Raw genomic sequence first — 19797 nt, forward strand, 5'->3', positions numbered from 1 at the left:
AATTATGCAGCACTTGGGGATAAAAATGCATCTAAGCAGGCCTTCAGTGGAAGAAGGAGAAAATCTCCAAAGCCACAATGATCTTGCCCTTCGTCCTATGGTACAAAGGTAGAAAATTGACCCAGACACTGCAGAACAATAGCATGCTGAATGTCAAGTACTTGCCTTCATTGAATGTGTTAAGCAGATTCCTGGACAAGAAAACCATAGTGAATCTCCCCAGAGACAGTCAGGCCACATACCCAAGGACACAGTGTCAGCCAGTGACTGAGCACTTGATGCACACAATGATGATGTAGCCATAATCAGATGTGTATTGATATCAACAGAGGAAGGATAAGCTCCTTGCCAGACTGCACAGAAAATAGCTTGGATCAGAGTACATATGGCAATGATGTAGTTAGGGGCCCTGAAACCAGAAAGTACCTTATTGTTATTCCAGATTCTGTGATTATTAAAGCCATCAACACAGCCACAGTTTTGGCCAACACAGTGGAAACATCCACAATGACTACAACTCCAAATGTGATTTTCTGCAGGGTGCATGTAGCTGAGTTGGGATGGCCAATGAAGAGCAAGGAGCACAAGAAACAAAAATGAGTGAGATAAGGAAAATGTAACTGAGTTTCTGGTTGTTGGCCTTCACATCGGTGGAGTTGTTGTGCTTGAAAAGGCCCCCAGAACCAGAGCTGCGGAAGCATAGAAAGTACAAGGCCATTATGGCAAGAGCCATCCCCAGGTGGTCTTCATAGTTCATCATGATCATAAGTTTATGGTTGCATTGGTTCTGCTCTGTGTTGACATACTGGTCCTCTGGACACTTCACACATTGATCCACAACTCGTGAAGAAAAGAAAGTATGATTAGTACAGATTTAGTATTGATATTTTCAGAATATTTCAATTAAGTGTGTTGAAGAAGAACTGAAATATTTGAATTTTGCTGTTGAGGATGTAATTGAATAATACTCCTGTATAGTAATGCTTCCTTTTCATAATGTTCATTATTTATATGTGGAACAAAACCAACGAATCATTTTATGTCCATTTAAGGTTATTATTGATGAGATAGATCTTTGGTTGTGTTTTCAGGAAACACTGATTTTGTAGTGTATTTTGGAGGCAATGATGAAGTGATTTATATTGGTGAATTCACAGAAGATATATTCAATAACCATAGTTTTGCTGATTGCATTTTTAAATCACAGATCACATGCATTCAGTGTCTCCTGAGGTCTTTGTCTCTTTTAGGACTGTTGCCTCTATGAGATATAAAGACTGTTTCTATATTGGGATCAGATCTCTGATATATTTTCTAATTCAAATTTGCCAGCCCAAATACATTGAAATAAAAACAACTCTAAGTGGAATCAGTAAGGTGTATATGTTTACATTTGTGTAAACTCATGAATTTGGGTGTGATTGGGTTTTTATGGGTGTAAGCAGGAGGAAGAAAGTCAGAGAATTTTTATGAATATAATATCAACATTTGAGAACTACAAAGAGTAAAAAATAACACAGCACTAGTTGTGTCCTTCTCTGGTATTAGGGACAGCAACTTGCACAAAAAAAAGGGTCATGAACTTTTTAAATGTTTAGTATTGAATGTGCAATAAGATTGAGAAAAAAAACAGTAGTCCTGTTTGCATCATCTCAGATACTAAATCACAACAAACAGCAAAGACTTACCCTATATTTTTCTTACATCCTCTGCAGTCCATATCAACTGAGAGAGGCTCTCTATCCCATACTCAGCCAAACATTATCACAGTGGCAGTGCAGGTTCCAGAATGCAAGTGAAGTAGATGAGTAGGAAAATAGTATGAGAAAATTTTATACATAAAACCCAGGGTCACTTCCCAGTTTCTGTTTGCTTCTAACATACCCAATAAAAACCACATTAAAAAACACAGATAAACAAGAAGAAATGAGTCAACACATGGTATTGATCTGTTAGACTGAATCATGGAGGGGAATCTTGGTTTAAAAATCAAATATTCAACTTATCATCTCATGAATAATGATTGGTTGTGAGGAGGAATGATAGGACTTATATAGTGTATGAAATGAAGCATACAGGTTAGGTGTTCTTTCTGAGCTCTTTGAATATTTAAAAAAATCAACATTTAATTTGTAAATGAACTGTGGTTCTTTGATGAGCTGAATAGTTTTGGAACAGGAGGATTCAGAAAATTAAATAATTTGGACTGATTACTGGTTTTCAAGACAAGGGCATCATAGGCTTTGGTTAGATATTCTGTAACTGATACTGGCATAGAGTAGGCCACACTCTAAATGCTGTGTGTAACTCAATTACTCTAAACATGAAGCTGCTTTTCCATGACATGGACTTTGTGATACAATTCCAGGGTGGAACTGTGAATTGTTAATTTGTGAGTCCCCCTGAACCATTAATACATTTCTCACTGTGGATAATCTAACAAAATACACTGACATCTTTTCTAAAGCTGTTAACACTAACAAATTGCTGAGGCAGTCATGGGACCAAACTTTCCCAAAATGTCATCTTCCCTGGGGCTTTACTGTCCAAAAAAGATAGATAAATGATGTCATAAAACTAGCTGAACTATCATCCTATATATTTATCATCCAAATTATATGTTGTAGACTGGGAACATCAGATGAAGAGCCGCAGGGAAGAGAGTTTCAAAGTATTCTCAATGGGTGAGGAAACAACTGCACAAAAAAGAAAATGAATCATGAAGTCACAAGTAGTCTCTTATCGGCCACAGATATAAAAGCATGTGGAAATATCTGGGTGCCCATTTGATATTCTGATCAGTATGGCATGTCACAATCCAAATTTCCCAGGGTTAGAGCAGAAAAATATGTTCACTTTGATTTTATTCTTCTTACTCCTGAACATTCCACTTCACATGTCAAGTTCCATTCATCCTAGTTGCTTTTGGACAATGAAGCAGAGTGAAGACAAGGATGGAATATTTCAGTCATGTGCCTTCATACTTGATGCAGTACATGGGCCAGTGGATATAACAAAGTCTATACAACCTTTCAAAGTAAGGTAAGTGCCTTATACTTTCTACATAAATGTCATCAGGGATATTTCATGAGGGGTCAGAGGATGAGGATCAGAGCAATGCCTTGAAACTTCTGCCTCCTTCTCCCAACCTGCACATCAAAAATCATCTCCAAATTCCTTTAGAAAGTCAATGCCATTTTTCTACATTTAATTTGTCCATAGAGTGTTTTGTTTTTCTCCCAGTTACCCTCTAACATCCAAACCTGGATGCTGAGAGAAGAAAGGACCATACATTGTTGCATCACATATGGTCTGCCTCTTCACATTTCCATATCACAATATCTCGTGATGTCTCATGAAAAAAACCCATTCTAATTAAATGAATGCCACCCTAAGTGGGTAAAAAAAAGGGCAATAGAGTAAAGTCAGCCGATGAATATGCCATCAATGTGTAGTTTTTAACACATTGCTAGGACAAATAATATTTCTGACACACTAGCTGCAGAAAATTTTCACATGGATATTCATTTACTCTCTCAGATGACCTGTATGTAGTTACACTGTGCCTTCTAAAGATACATCAAGGATGGAAGTAGGAAACCTATCCACTTTCAACATCATATGTGTTCCTCTATCTCCACACTTTACTGTATGCATGTATAATCACTGGCCTTTAATTTCAAAGTGCATTTATTCCCTTTCTTTTGAGCAAAGAAGGATAATATGGACTGTAAATGGTACGTTTGCATTCATTGAGAACTGTGGCTGTCCCTAAAACTGGTGACTGCTTACTTCAGTAGTCACTTGCCTGAGAGACAGTAGTAATATGATAATTGGCAACAATTTTTAATAGGGATATAGGTGTTGCCCACTAGCTCACATTTACTATTATTTAAGAAGTAGGTTTCTCCTCTCTTTATATGTCTAATCTGCTTATGCTCTGACACTTACATCACATTCACCACTTTTGTTTTCCTTTAATTTTATTCATTATATCTGCTTATTTTATCAATTGCAAGACTATATTTTGATTTTGTGTACATTTGATCTTTATTAGTTAGATGACATGAAATGAGTAGAAAGAAAGAGAAATTATTATTCATCCCATAGACATAAACACAAACTGGTATAATTTTCTTCCAACTGACCTGTCACCCATTTTTTAACATAAAACTCCATAAACTTTCTTTATACATTTTACATTTTAGAGTCTTCTATTTTACCAACACGTAATACTGGCACATACAAATTTAGTAGGATGCTATTCTTGTGTTAATGTAACTGAGAAGGTATTCAAACAATGTTTTCTACAAGAAAAAATTATCTTGGTCAGATAAACCCAATGTAAATATGTGACATGCCAGTGTAAACATAAAATAAGTGAACAATGCTAAAGAGGTAGTACACGTCCTTAATCTCTGCACTCATGACCCAAAGGAAGTGTATCCCTGTGCATGTGAGGTCAGTTTAGTCTACAATTGGAATCCATTCCCTAATTATGACATATGAGCATTAATATTATCCATATTCACAGGTGAATACAGATATACATGTTTACCAAATCTGTCTGTGATATTTGATTTTATTTAAAAATAAATCCTTAAAAAAGATTTTATGGCCACAAGAGGTAAACCAGAAAGAAAAAAGATAAAGATGGTCAGGATCACATATGCTAGCTATATTGCCCACTGATTATAAAGAATTATAATTAACAGAGCCAAATGTTGCCCAGACTACAGTGCATAGATCTGACATTCATGACTGCCTTACCCTATTCAGTTAATTTCATAAAAAATACCATGAACTCAATGGCTCACACATCATGTGTGTTTTTTATATTTCTCAATAATTTAAAAATGAAATCACGATCAGGTTACTCTTTGATCAAAGCATTGGGCATTTTGTGAAAACACTCAAAAACCAGAGATGAAAAAGGCTGTCTATGGAAGAGGCTGATGGCTCATTTAATTATAGAAATTGTAGTCTGATGAACATTTAAATGTTTTTGTAAGCTTCCATCTTCTCATATAATGCCAACATCCAAACACAGAAAATGTGTTTAAGTCTTTGGGGGTACTTGAGAATACTATCCAGCACAGGATAGACCTTATATTGATTGAACATGATTATCTGTAAATCTCTGTCCCTATTAATCCCTGTAACCTTTTACAGAGGAGGAAATGACAACAATCAGTTTGCACTGGCCTTAGCTTTTTCAGTGGATCAAGTCAACAAGAACCCTGATATTTTACCAAATATGTCTTTATCATTTGGATTTCTAGCAGGTGGTTGTAAGTTCATGTCAAAAGCATATGATATCATTCAATCTTCTATAAAACATCATTACAATGCACCTAATTATGACTGCATAATTCTGGACATATGTTCAGTGGTGCTTTCAGGACCAAACTTGGCAGAATCTTGAGTAGTTGGGAAAGCAATGGACCTCTACCATTCTCTGCAGGTGAGATGTTGTGTGATAGTTTTGCAAGAAATCCTGTTTCTACTGGTGCCATTCCCACATGCTAAGAAGAGTGTGAGGGACAAAATTAAATTACACTTATGTAAAACTACATAGTTCAAGGGTACTATTCAGAGATTTTGTGGGCCTTTCATATTTCCCTCTTGAAAGTATAGATAAGAGAATAAGTAGCAGGAAAAGGGGTATTTAAGATCTCTTTGCAGAAAAGTGTGTTTAACAACTTATTATAATGCATAGTACCTCATGGTCTTCCCTGTGTCTCAGGTCATTCAGCTTACCTTTGGACCTTTCCATCCTATCCTGAGTGATCATGAACAATTTCCTTATTTGTATCAGATGGCCCCCAAGGACACATCTCTAGCCCAGGCCATGATTTCTCTCATGATTCATTTCAGCTGGAACTGGATTGGGCTGACCATCTCAGACAATGATCATGGTATCCAGTTTCTCTCATATTTGAGAAGAGAGATGGAAGAAAATATAATCTGCTTTGCCTTTGTGAACATGATTCCGTTCAACATCCACTTATATGTGTCAAGAGCAGAAACATATTATAAGCAAATCATGACATCATCCTCAAATGTTGTTATTATTTATGGTGAAACAGACAGCACTCTAGCTTTGAGCTATAGAATGTGGGAATCTCTAGGTATACAGAAAATATGGGTCACCACCTCACAGTGGGATGTCTCTATAAGTAAGAGAGACTTTACACTTGACTCATCTCAAAAGACTCTAACTTTTGCACACCATCATGCTGAGATTTCTGGTTTTAAAAATTTCCTCCAGACATTGAGCCCTCTCACCCCAAATGAATACCTGGCAATACTGGAGTGGATGAACTTTAACTGTGAAGTCTCAGCTTCTAACTGTAAGACACTGAAGAATTGTTCATCCAAAGCCTCATTGGAATGGCTAGGATTACAGACTTTTGACATGGCTTTTAATGATGCCAACTATGATATATATGATGCTGTGCATATCGTGGCCCATTTCTACCAGGAGAAGCTTCTTCAGACAATGGATAAAGTGAAAGGACATCAATATAATTGCTTGAAGGTAATGTTTCTTCTATTGGATGATATTTGGTTTCATCAATGTCAGAGTCTTTAATAGTCTCTCTGATGCCACATTCTAGTTGATTGGGAAATATTTTTCCAAATATAAGCTTTCTGAACATTTTTGCTCCTGAGAAAGTAAATCTAAAGGTTGGTATAAATGTCAGTTGCAAAGGCAGCAGAGTAGGATACAGAATTTATCAAGGTAAATCAGTGATTTTCTTACAGAGCACCTGAATATCATCACCCCTCTTCTAATAGTGGAAACATAAGAGTCTTTCCTCATTATTCCTCTTCCCAATGAGAAGATAAGCTTTTGTTTGTTAGTCATCATATAAGTGGTAATCAGTGTAGGGGATCATTTTCTACTCTGTTATTAGCTGATTCTGCCACAAATTTAGGCATTGTAAAACACACAAAAAATAGTGATAGGATTCTGTTCAGTACATTACATGTCTATCCATATGTGTGGATGGATGGCTATCATTGTTTATGGATGTGTTTGTGTTTGTTTCTGTGTATCTGGGTGTATATTGGTGTTGATGTGTTTATATGTGTTTCTGTCTATTTGCATATCTGTCTGTTTGTAGAACAGTGTTATTTTGTCTTAAATCAATGTTTTTCCTGTAGGTGTGTTTTTCTCTATGACTCTTCCTGTATGTATTTGTCAGTGTGTATGTCTATATGTGCCCATGTGGTTATTTGTGTATATTTTTTGATTTGATTGTGCATATGTATATCTTTGTTTCAGTGTATCTGTGTGTATTTGTGTGTGTGGCTGTTTGACTTTGCATTTGAGCATAAATTTCTGTCAGTGTCTCCCTGTGCATTTGTATCTGTGTATATCTATAAAATGGTGAGTTTTTGTGTGTGAGCCTGTGTATGTTTTTTGTGGGTTTCTTTTTCTGTGTGTCTGTTTGGGTGCATAAGTGTGATTTTGTGTGTCTGTATGTTCACATGTGTGTCTTGGCTTACACATGTATGTGTGAGTAAGTAGTATGTGACTGTATTATGTTTATATGTCTGTATGGATATGAGTGTATGTGTGTGTGCACATTTAATATTTATGTTTGGTGTCTGCATGTATGTCTGCATTTGTGTTTGGTAGTTTCCACTGAGAGAACTGCAATTCTAGGGACATTATGATAATTTTATTAATCCACTTGATTTCATTGAGATTTCTCTGCTGTGCACCTTCAGTGAAGTTGTATTTGTGATGAGATAAAAATACATTTTCTGACTTTGAGCAAGGACACACACACTATTATAGAATTGCTGACTGTCTTTCAGCTGCACTCCATTCTTAGGAACACCCACTTCACCTATACTGTTGGGGACAAAGTGATAATGAACCAGAAAGAAAAACTGAAGGCAGAGTATGACATTTTCCAGATTTGGAATTTCCCAAATGGTCTTGGACTTAAGGTGAAGATTGGAAAGTTTAGCCCATATTTTCCACATGGTCAACAGCTACATTTATATGAAGATGTTATAGAATGGGTCACAGGAAGTAGAGAGGTGGGTCTGACCTAACTGTTCTGATTTCCATTACACAGCTTTTCTTTTTGTGATTCCTTGTAACTTACTGAAATGCAAAAGATTATCACATTATGAACCATTCTTTAGCCTCCTTTAGTATGACTCTCCTTTTTACTTTTTGATATGATGTTTTATTAATTCTTTGAAGATATCAGACATAAACACATTGAATATTTATCATACTAGAACCTGTTTCTGTCTTTTAATATAAATATAAAAATGCTTGTTAACACTGTTTAATATTATTTCCAGTAAAGTAAAATTCTCTTGGCACTCTGATTACTACACAATGATTTTCCTATTTTTGTGCTGAACCTCTGACACCAGTGCTGAAAAACTGAGGCTAACTGTAAATGAGGAGAAAATTATACATATGCAAATCATTGTGATTTTTTTTTTATTACAGATTGAGTTAAAAAATAACCAGGGCTACAAAGAGAATCCTTGTCTCCAAAAACAATACAAAAAATAAAGACAAGGGCTGAAAGAAGGAAAGAAAACAAAGACCTGCCAGTAATTAAGATCATCTCTTAATTTTTTTATCTTTTTTCCCCGTTTTTTGAGACAGGGTTTCTCTGTGTAGCTTTGCGTCTTTCCTGGATCTCACTCTGTAGACCAGGTAGGCCTCGAACTCACAGAGATCAGCTTGGCTTTGTCTCCCAAGTGCTGGGATTAAAGGGGTGCACCACCACCGCCTAGCTAATTTTTTTTTAATTTAAAACAAAAAATTTATTCATTTTACATACCAAACACAGATCCCTCTCTCACATCTGCTCTTGTACTCCCCATCCATGCCTAACCCTCTCCCTTACCAACCCTTCATTCCCTCTGCTAAATAAGTAAGTTCTCCCACGGTGGGACAGCAAAGCCTGGTACATTCAATAGAGGTAGAACCAAGCCCCTAAACCCTGTCTCAAGTGTGAACAAGGTATACAACCATAGGTAATAGGATTTAAAAGGCCAGCTCATGCACCAGAGATATATCCTGATCACAGTGCCAGGGGTCCCTCAAACAGACCCAGCTGCACAAATGTCTCCCATATGCAGAGGGTCTTGTCCAGCCCCAAGCAGATTCCAAAGCTGTTGGTCTAAAGTTCCTGAGTTCCTCTGTGCTTGGTTGAGTTGTCTCTGTAGATTTCCTCATTGTGACCTTGACCCCCCTTGCTCATATAATCCCTCTTCCTTCCTTCAACTGGACTCCCAGAGCTCGAAGTGCTGCTTGGTTGTGTATCTCTGCATCTACTTCTATCAGTTACTGGATGAAGGCTCTATTATGACAGCTAGGGTATTCACCAATCTAATTAACAGGATACGTCAGTTCAGGAACACTAATCACTATTGCTAGTTGTCTAATATTGGGATATCCTTGTGGATTCCTGGGAAATTCCCTAGCACCAGGTTTCTCCCTTACCCTATAAAATCTCCCTCTATCAGGATATTCCTTTCATAATCCATCACTCCCCCAGCTATATCTTCCCATTCCCTCATATTCTCTTCCTCCATCTTCACCTCTCAATTGCCCCTCCATATCCCCACTCCGCTCCTGGAGATCTCTGTTTCCCCTTCTCAAAGTGATTCTTCTGTGCCTTGTGTCCTTGCCTTCAATGGAGATGTGGGTTGTACTCTGATTATCCTCTACTGTGCATCTAGTATCCACTTATGAGTGAATACATACCATGTTTGTGTTTCTGAGTCTGTGTTACCTCACTCAGGATGATATTTTCTACTTCAATCTATTTATTTACATATCATTTGAAAATAAAGTTTGACTTCTTACTTTCCAATTTATATGCCTTTCATATCCTTTTGTTGTCTTATTGCTCTTGCTAGGACTTTGGGTACTGTATTGAATAGATATGGGGAGAGTGTACAGCCTTGTCTTGTTCCTGAATATAGTGGCATCACTTTGAGTTCTGTCCATTAAATTTTATGTTTGCTACTGCTTGCTATAAATTGCCTTTATTATATTTAAGTATATTTCTTGTATTCCTGATTTCTCCAAGAACTTTAAAATGAAGGAATGTTAGGTTTTGTCAAATGGTTTTTTTAGCATCCAATGAGAAGATCATGTGTTTTTTAATTTCAATTTGTTTATATGATGGATTACATTGATAGATTTTCGTATGTTGAACAATCCCTGCATCTCTGGGATGAAGTCTACTTTATCATGGTAGATGATTTTTTATATGTTATTGGATATGGTTTATCAGTATTTTATTGAGTCTTTTTGCATCAATGTTCATGTGGGAGATTGATCTGTAATTCTCTTTCTTTTGCATCTTTGTGTCACATGGCTGTCAGGGTAACTGTAGCCTCTTAGAAATAATTTGGCAATGTTCCTTGTGTGTTTACATTGTGGGGAAAAATGTGAGGAATATTATTAGCTCTTCTTTGAAATCTTGGTAGAATTCTGCACTGAAACCATCTGGCCATGGTATTATATTATTTGGGAAACATTTAATAACTGTTTCTATTTCCTTATAGATAATAGGTATATTTAAATTGTTTAACTGGTCTTGATTTAATTTTGGTATGTGCTACCTATCTAGAAAATTTTCAGTTTTCTTAGAATTTCCAGTTTGTGGAGTACAGATTTTTGAAGTATGACTTGATGATTCCCTGTGTTTCCTCATTCTCAGATTTTATATTTCCTTTTCATTTCTTATTTTGTTAATTTGGATATTCTCTCTCTGTCTATTAGTAGTTTCGATAATGTTTTTTCTACCTTGTTGATTTTCTCAAAGAACCAACTCTCTGTTTCATTGATTCTTTGTACTGTTCTCTTTATTTCTATTTTATTGATTTCAGACCTCAATTTGATTATTTCCTGGCATCTATTCCTCCTGGGTGAGTTTGTTTCTTTTGCTTCTATAGCTTTTAAGTATGCTGCTAAGTCACTAATGTGAGATATCTCCAACTTCTTCATGTAGGCATTTAGACTTATGAATTTTCCTCTTAGAACTGTTTTCATAGTGTTTCATAAGTTTGGGTATGTGGTGTCTTCATTTTCGTTGATCTCTAGGAAGTCTTTAATTTCTTTATTTCTTCCTTGATGCAGTGGTGATTCAATTGAACATTATTCAGTTTCTATGAGTTTGTAAGCTTTTTGTAACTTGTGTTTCTGTTGATTTCTAACTTTAAGACATGGTGTTTTGACAAAATATAGGAGATTATTCCATTTATTTTTGTAAATGTTAAGATTTGCGTATTGACTGAGTGTGTGGTTACATACTAGGGAAGATTCCATAGGGTCCTGAGAAGATGGCACATTCTCTGTATTTGGTTTGAATGATCTGTAAATGTCTATTAAGTCCATTTGAGTCATAACATCTCTTAGTTCCATTATTTCTCCTTTAAGTTTCTGTATGGCAGACCTGTCCATTGGGGATATTGCAGTTTTGAAGTTTCCCACTATTAGCGTGGGGCTTGATGTGCAATTTAAGCTTTAGTATTGCTTCTTTTACATATGTGGGTGCCCTTGAATTTGAGGCATAAATGTTCAGAATTAAGAGCTCATATTGATGAATTTTTCCTGTGATGAATATGTAATGTCCTTCTTAAACTCTTTTTAATAATTTCAATTGGAAATCTGTCTTTTCAGATATTAAAATAGCTACACCAGCTTACTTCTTAATCCGTTAGACTGGAAGGGCTTTTCCCAGCCCTCTACTCTGAGATAGTGTCTTTCTTTGAAGTTGTGGTGTGTTTCTTGTATGCAGCAGAAGGATGGATCCTATTTTCATATCCATTCTGTTAACCTGTATCTTTTTATAGGCAAATTGAATCCATTGATATTAAAGGATATTAATGACCAGTGATTGTTAATTCCTGTTATTTTTTGAAGGTAGTGTTGTATTTTTCCCTTTTTGGGGATTTGTTGGTGTGAGATTATCTATTTCCTGTGTTTTCCAGGGTAAATCTAAATTTTTAGGTGGGATTTTTACTTCTAGTGCTTTCTGTACAGCTGGATTTGTGGATAAGTATTTTTTTATATCTGTATCTGTTTTTGTCATGGAATACCTTTTTCACTTGGTCTATGGCAGTTGAGAGCTTTGCTAGGTTGGCTTCGATGATCTCTTTGCATCTGCATAATTTCTGGTCAGGACTCTTGCTTTCAGAGTCTCCTTTGAGAATTTGGGTGTTATTCTGATGGGTTTGTCTTTATATGTTACTTGACTTTTCTTTTATGCTTTTCAGCTCTTAATATTTTTTCTCTGTTCTGTATATTTAGTGGTTTGATTATTATGTGGCAATGGGACTTATTTTGGGTCGTGTCTATTTGGTGTTCTCTGAGGTTCTTGCATCTTTATAGGCATTTCATTCTTTAGGTTGGGAAAGTTTACTTTTATGATTTTGTTAAATATATTTTCTGTACCTTTGAGCTGTTATTCTTTTCCCTCTTCTTTCCATATTATTATTAGTTTTGGTCTTTTCATGGTTTCCCAGATTTCCTGAAGGATTTGTGTTATAACTTTGTTGGCTTTAATGTTTTCTTTGAGTGCCGAATCTATTTCCTCTATTGTATCTTCAGTGCCAGAGAGTCTTCCATTTCTTACATTCTTTTGGTTATGCTTACATCTATAATTCCTGTTCCAATCCTCAGATTTTTGATTTCCAGCATTCCCTCAGTTTATGTCTTCTTTATTGCCTCTATCTCAGTTTTCATTTCTTGTACTTATTTCTTCACCTGTTTTATCGCTTTTTCTTGGTTTTCCACTCTTCTTTAAAAAAATTCTTAACATCTTAGCAAGTGTAAAAAGAAATTGTAAACATGACAAACAGAAAAGAAGGGAAAAACTGTGCCTCCTGACAGCATATATTTTAATCCCAGTATTCAGGAGGAAGGAGACACAGATCTCTGTGGTAACTATGTCAACCTAGATTATATGAGTTGAGGTCTCCCAACAACATTGTGAGATCCTCTTTCAAGAAAACTACAAAGAAAAGGAAGATTTCTAGTTAACCATATTGTGGAGACTATGAAAGGCCCAGTGCATAGGAGACACTGTAGTTTCAAAACAAAACTCAGTACTGAAGAAAGGATGCAAAGTGAAGACACGAAAATCAGCAGATTTCTGAATCAGCATACAGATCACTCTAAGCAAGGTTTTCATGAAACAACGGCTTTTTTATTTTAAACCTTAAGAAATCTTTTAATTAATGTTAAGTAAGCTAACTTTTGTTCAGGTTCCCCCAATACTTACAGCTTTTGTAAAGCATTTTTACCTCAGGAAATGCACAACTTTTCAGTTCAATTCTTGTTAACTCAGTGCTTTATCAATACAAATGTACCAGGCTGTGCCATTTATCTGGTTTTTTCTTATACCCTCTTTTTCATGTTTTGCAGTGTTATTTTATTGGAGTTAATGTACATATTTGGAAATATGAGGAGTTTCTTCCCCAGTTTCATATGTCCACTAGTTCTAGATTGCAATGCTATTATTGTGATTAAACACTGACTATACACAAAATAAAGAGGTGTGATTGATTAGGCTCATGAGTTCCAATCAAGGGAGGACAAGGCAAGATTTTGGATTCAATAAAGCATAGACTCTTAGGGAGAAAACCACTACTTAGTGATTTGCTCTGCTTGATTTCTCATACAGCACTGACTAGGGATAAAAATGCCCACAATGGGCTGAGCACTCCTAAATCAAGGACTAATTAATAAAATGTATTACAGGTAGATTGACAGGCTAGTTCAATGAAGAGGATTCTTTTAGCTCAGGTTCTGACTAACTTTTTAATGTACTTTGTGGTAAGTTGACAAAAATTAACTAGAAAAACCTGTTTGCAAGCACCATAGTGTTTGCCCACAACAAACAACCTAGTCTTCTTCCTGAATGTCTATCAAGGTGAAGCTACTCAACTTTATATTAATGTTTCCACACACTGATAAATATGGTTTTATATAATATACTAAGTGAAATATGGTCACTCATTTGGTATATATAAAATCAGCGTATTGTGTACATAACATATGGTCATTCATTTGATGTATGTAGAATAAGCTTATTTCACCAGGTTCATCTAATATAGCTATGGAAGAAATAGGTAAAACTACTGATAAAAGCATGTGTCTAATTTTTCTCAGATGCCACCCTCTGTGTGCAGTGCTGATTGTGGTCCTGGATTCAGAAAATTCTGGCAGGAGGGAATGACAGTCTGCTGTTTTGATTGCAACCCCTGCCCAGAAAATGAAGTTTCTAATGAGACAAGTGAGTGTTTCTGCTTAATAAATTCTTCCCAATGATCATCCTCTCTAACCCACATGGAGATGATTAAAAGGGTTTAAAAGTCCTCTCTACAAATAAAATACATCACTTGCCTATGTTAATTTTTATAGGAATGTGATCAATAACAGCATACCTTCAAGTAACACCCTTTGCTATGACATACAGCTTTGACTAATTGAAAATTCATGTCATGTGTCATTTTCTCAGATAAACAGTTTGATAATCAAGGTACAGTGTGAAGGAATTCTACAAAAGGTCTTTCCTAGTGTGATTATCACCTCTAAAATTATAGATAGATTAAATTACAATTATGAGTCTTTAATAATATTTATTTATAAAATTTGAATGTGTTTGTGTATCTCTTCATACGTTTAAGGCACCATGTATGTGCAGGAGTCAATGGAGAACAGATCAGGGCATCAGAACCACTGAAATCTCTTATGTGGTGCTAGGAAACAAATGAAAGCCCTCTGTAAGATTAATGGAGACAAGAATAATTACTTGTAAAATTATCAGAAACTGTTTAGAACGAGACAGAAAATTTTAAGCAATACCCAGAGATCTGTTTTTCAAATTATTAATGCAATTTGAAGTATAGGAAAGTGTAAATGAGATGGCACCTGATATAGAAAATACAGAGGCAGTCCTGTGTACAATATTTTTCTATACTTCACCCATTTAATAATGTCACAAATATATGATTTAATTTTTTATGGAAGCAACTAGTCACAATTTTCTAAATGTTGTTGAAACCTGCACAGCTCTTGTTAGTCAAATGATTATTTGTTTAGAGTTGGCTCCATGCATATGCCAGATGGATTGTTTTTCTCTTCTATCGCCTGTCATCCTATGCAATGAAATGAAAGTCTGTAATGGACACTTATGGCCTGTAATATGCCACAGCAATTAAATCCCTTGTAGTAGGAAAAGGTAACCAACTCCTAGAAGTTTTCTTCTGACCTCCATGCACTCATACATACAATATTTACTGAAGTAATTAAAGAAAGTCTAGTGAAATTGTTTTAAATGTAAAAACATATAAGAGAAATCTGTATTTATAATGATAAATACAACAAAACTTAAGCAAAAATATTTTATTATTTCTTTCATTATGTGTGTGTATGTGAGAGGAGTGGTTATGTGTGCACAATTGCAGGTGCATGTGAGCGGCATCCAGTGTCTCCATAGTTAGTTACACCAGCTGTGAGACACCTGATCTGGGTGCTGGGGACCTAACTCAGGGCTTCTGTAAGAGCAGTATATTCTCTTCACAACTGAGCCAACTTCCATTCCCTTAAATAAATTAATTAATTACATGTATCTTTAAATGCAGACTTAAAATCTAGAAGCACATCATGACTATTCAATTATCCACTGATTTAGAGCAACTGTAATCAAGTTTCCTTATCTTTCAAGGTTAGCCATTACAGCTTATGATTGGGGTCCTATTCCTTAAAACAAACAGTCTGTGCTATCACTCTTGCTTGAATGTCCTTGTGTTGAGTTGCTCATGGTGTTATATAAATATCTCCTTCATACTGGATTACACTTGCAGCATCTCAGTCTCACATAGATAGAAATTAGGGCAGGAGGAATGTACTTGTCTCTTCCCAAGGGTGATGGAATCAGGATGTAGGGGTTTTCAATTCTTAAAATATACAGAGGTTTCTACCTTAAGTGATAAGGTTACTGTTTCTTATGAACAATCCTCAGAAGTACACAGTCCTTCCTGCCAGATGAAGACTCAACTAAGGGGGCATTAATTTAATATATTTAATTATTTTTGCATTTTCAAACATCAAAATTATATAAATTGCTTCTATCATTTCATCCTCCTACTTACCCCATATAAACTGAATCACTCTCATATTCATGAGCTCTTTTGTTATTCTATATGTATACATATATATATATATATATATACATAAATCTGTACACATACACAAAGACACACACACAAAAAAACGTAATGAATCTGAAGTGACTTTAGCCAGACGAAGAGTGGGCAACATGTCTTTATCAAGCTCTACTCTTCTCCCCTATTCCCTTTGCCTTGCTCAATACCATTAGATTACTGAGGAAGTTTGAATGTGATTTGACCACATAAAATTATGAGGAATGGTCTTATTAGTAGAATGCTATCTTGTTGGAGAAGGGGTGGTCTTTTTGGAGAAAGTGTGTCACTCTGTGGGAAGAATTAGAACTCTCAGACACTCAAGCCACACCAATTGAGTCAGTTTATTACTGCTGCCTATGGATCAAACATGGATGTAGCTAGAGTTTTCCTGCCTTGCCCACAGTCAGAAAAAAACCTTTGTCACCCACCAGTCCCACAGCCACTCAGGCCCAACCAAGTAAACACAGAGACTTATATTGCTTTCAAACTGTATGGCCGTGGCAGGCTTCTTACTATCTGTTCTTATAGCTTAAATTAATCCATTTCTACAAATCTATACCTTGCAACGTGGCTCGTGGCTTACGGGCATTTTCACATGCTGCTTGTCCTGGCAGGTTGCGGGCAGGCACTCTCCTTCTGCCTTCCTGTTCTTTTATTTCTCCTCTCTGTTAGTCCTGCCTATACTTTGTGCCTAACCATGGCCAGTCAGGTTTTATTTATTGATCAATCAGAGCAATTTGACATACAGACCATCCCCCAGCACAGCCAAGTGCAGACCATCTCAGACACCTGCACTCAGGCCCATGGTTCTAATCATCCTCTATGCAGACCTGCTGGGTAAAGCCACGAGGAACCCAAGAACGGGCTCCCACAGGACATATAGCACATTCCACAGCACATGTATAATTAATTGTAAGGTATGTCTACAGCACCAGGTCTACTTGCATGCCACCATGACCAACCATGGTGTTAATGAACTAAACCTCTGAACTATAAGACACTCAATTAAATGTTTTACTTTATAAAAGTGGCCAAGGTCAAGGTTTCCCCTCACAGCAATAGAAATACTACCTAAGACACTTACTTTTTTGTTTTTGTTTTTGTTTTTGTTTTGTGACAGGGTGTGTGTGTGTGTGTGTGTGTGTGTGTGTGTGTGTGTGTGTGTGTAGCCCTGGCTATCCTGGAACTAGCTTTGTAGATATGGCTGACCTTGAACCAGAATTCTGTCTGCCTCTGCTTCCCTTGTGCTAGGATTAAAGACATGAGAAACCACCAACAGTCTGCAATTACATACTTAAATCTAGCTACCAAGGTCTGTTCCCTTATTTAGCCACTACCTCCTCCTGTGGCTGACTATCAAAGTATTGAAGTCAGAAAAGCAATACCCCCTATGGCTGTCCGAATAGACTTGACTATCCAATTAAACACTTCATGCTAATATGGGATTCCTTTTTTACATTTATGAACTGCCATTTTCCTAAAGGGTAAACCTGTCACCTCTTTATCCAGAGGAAGTTCTTTATATTTCAGCGAAATACCTGTAACCCATCTCCCATGTTCCATTCCCTTCTCCCTCATCCTCTATATCCTGCCTTTGTCTCTTATTCACCTCTGAGTCAAATAAAACTTCTTTGTGTTGAGAACTTGATCCTAGGGTATCTCTTACTGACTCTGAAGTTTCCTACTGATTCTGTTTAATATTGCATCTATGTCAATGTGTGGTGATATTTCATTTGTATGTTAATAAATAAAGTTTGCCTGAAGATCAGAGGACATAGCCAGCCATAAACAAAATTCAGGCAGTGGTAGCACATGCACTTAATTAAATCACATGGCAAGCAGAGTCTCTGTATGTTCAAGGACACACTAGGGGACAACCAAGCATGGTAACACCCGTCTAAATCCCAGTACCAACCATAGATACCTAGAGGTCTGTACAGACAGGCAGTGACAAGGAAGTTAGATAGCTGGGCTAAGAGCCAATGAGAAGGCAGAACAGCAAGGAAATGATTCCACAGGTTAGACAGGAAGAAGCTCTCCCTTGGGAAGCTACAGTGGCATGGTGAGCTAAGGTTGGCTGGCAGCTCTCACTATTTCTCTGATCTCTACGGCTTTTACCCCTTGGCTCTCTGTTTCTTGTTTAATACGTCTATTTAGAAATTCATCTACATCAGTGTGTTTAGGCTGACAAATTCACACTAGAAAATATATCACAAGTATTGTCCCAGTAGTAGACACAGTCTCCATCTCTAATAAAGACAGCATTCATAAAACAGAAAGAAAAAATACAGCAGACAATGTATACCTGCTACTAAGACTTTAAAATATACACTGTGCAAAATAGTGGTTAATGATTTCAGTTTTTGTCACTTAAAAACTTTAAGGCACTTTATCATAGCATCCACAATGGTGCTGAAAATACCTGTGCTTTCCTTAAGATGACAAATGGAATCATGAACACGCAGTTATATAGACAACATAATGATGGTTTAGTTTCCTTACACATAAATATAATGAATGAATATTGTGAAATTGAAGCATTGCTGTGTAGCAATACCTTTTACCTATATCCTCAGGAAAAATACAGACATTAACCTGCTTCTGCAACACACTTAAGTGAAATGTTTCATCTCTAAATATGCTAAGCTGCACTAATCATTCTTTCCTTTCTCCATCAGATGTGGATAAATGTGTGAAGTGTCCAGAGGAGCAGTATGCCAACAGAGACCAGAACCAGTGTATTCCCAAATCCGTGATCTTTCTAACCATGAAGACCCGTTGGGGATGGCTCTGACCTCAATGGCTTTGTGCTTCACTGCATTCACATCTGTGGTTCTTGGGGTATTTGTGAAGCATCATGACACTCCCATTGTCAAGGCCAATAACCGCAATCTCAGTTACACATTGCTCATCTCACTCCTCTTTTGTTTCCTGTGTCCCTTGCTCTTTATTGGCCATCCCAATGCAGCTGCATGCATCCTTCAGCAAATCACATTTGGAGTTGTATTCACTGTGGCTGTTTCCACTGTGTTGGCCAAAACAGTTACTGTTGTTCTTGCTTTCAAAGTCACAACCCCCGGAAAAAGGATGAGGTTCTATCTGACTTCAGGGGCACCCAACTATATCATTGCCATCTGTACCCTCATCCAGATTATTCTCTGTGCAATCTGGCTGGGAGTTTCTCCTCCATCTATTGACATTGATGCACATTCTGAGCATGGCCAAATCATCATTGTATGCATCAAGGGCTCAGTTACTGCATTCTACTGTGTCTTGGGATACCATGGCTCCCTTGCCTTTGGGAGCTTCATTGTGGCTTTCTTGGCCAGGAATCTCCCTGACAAATTCAATGAAGCCAAGTTGCTGACCTTCAGCATGCTGTTGTTTTGCAGTGTCTGGGTCACTTTTCTTCCTGTCTACCACAGCACAAAGGGCAAGGTCATGGTTGCTGTGGAGGTCTTCTCCATCTTGGCCTCCAGTGTTGGCCTTCTGGGATGTATCTTTTTCCCTAAGTGCTACATAATTTTGTTAAGACCAGAAAGAAATTCTCTTCAAAAGTTAAAGGAGAAAACATCTTTCTGAACT

The 19797-nt window shown here is 36.7% G+C and overlaps 1 pseudogene; it reads left to right on the forward strand.

The window, feature by feature from the left end:
- Window positions 1–2848: 2848 nt before the first annotated feature.
- LOC143271885 (vomeronasal type-2 receptor 116-like) lies at window positions 2849–19794 on the forward strand (annotated as a pseudogene).
- The last annotated feature ends 3 nt before the right edge of the window (window positions 19795–19797 follow it).

Source organism: Peromyscus maniculatus, chromosome 1 (assembly GCF_049852395.1).
Source record: "Peromyscus maniculatus bairdii isolate BWxNUB_F1_BW_parent chromosome 1, HU_Pman_BW_mat_3.1, whole genome shotgun sequence".
Taxonomy (NCBI): domain Eukaryota; kingdom Metazoa; phylum Chordata; class Mammalia; order Rodentia; family Cricetidae; genus Peromyscus; species Peromyscus maniculatus.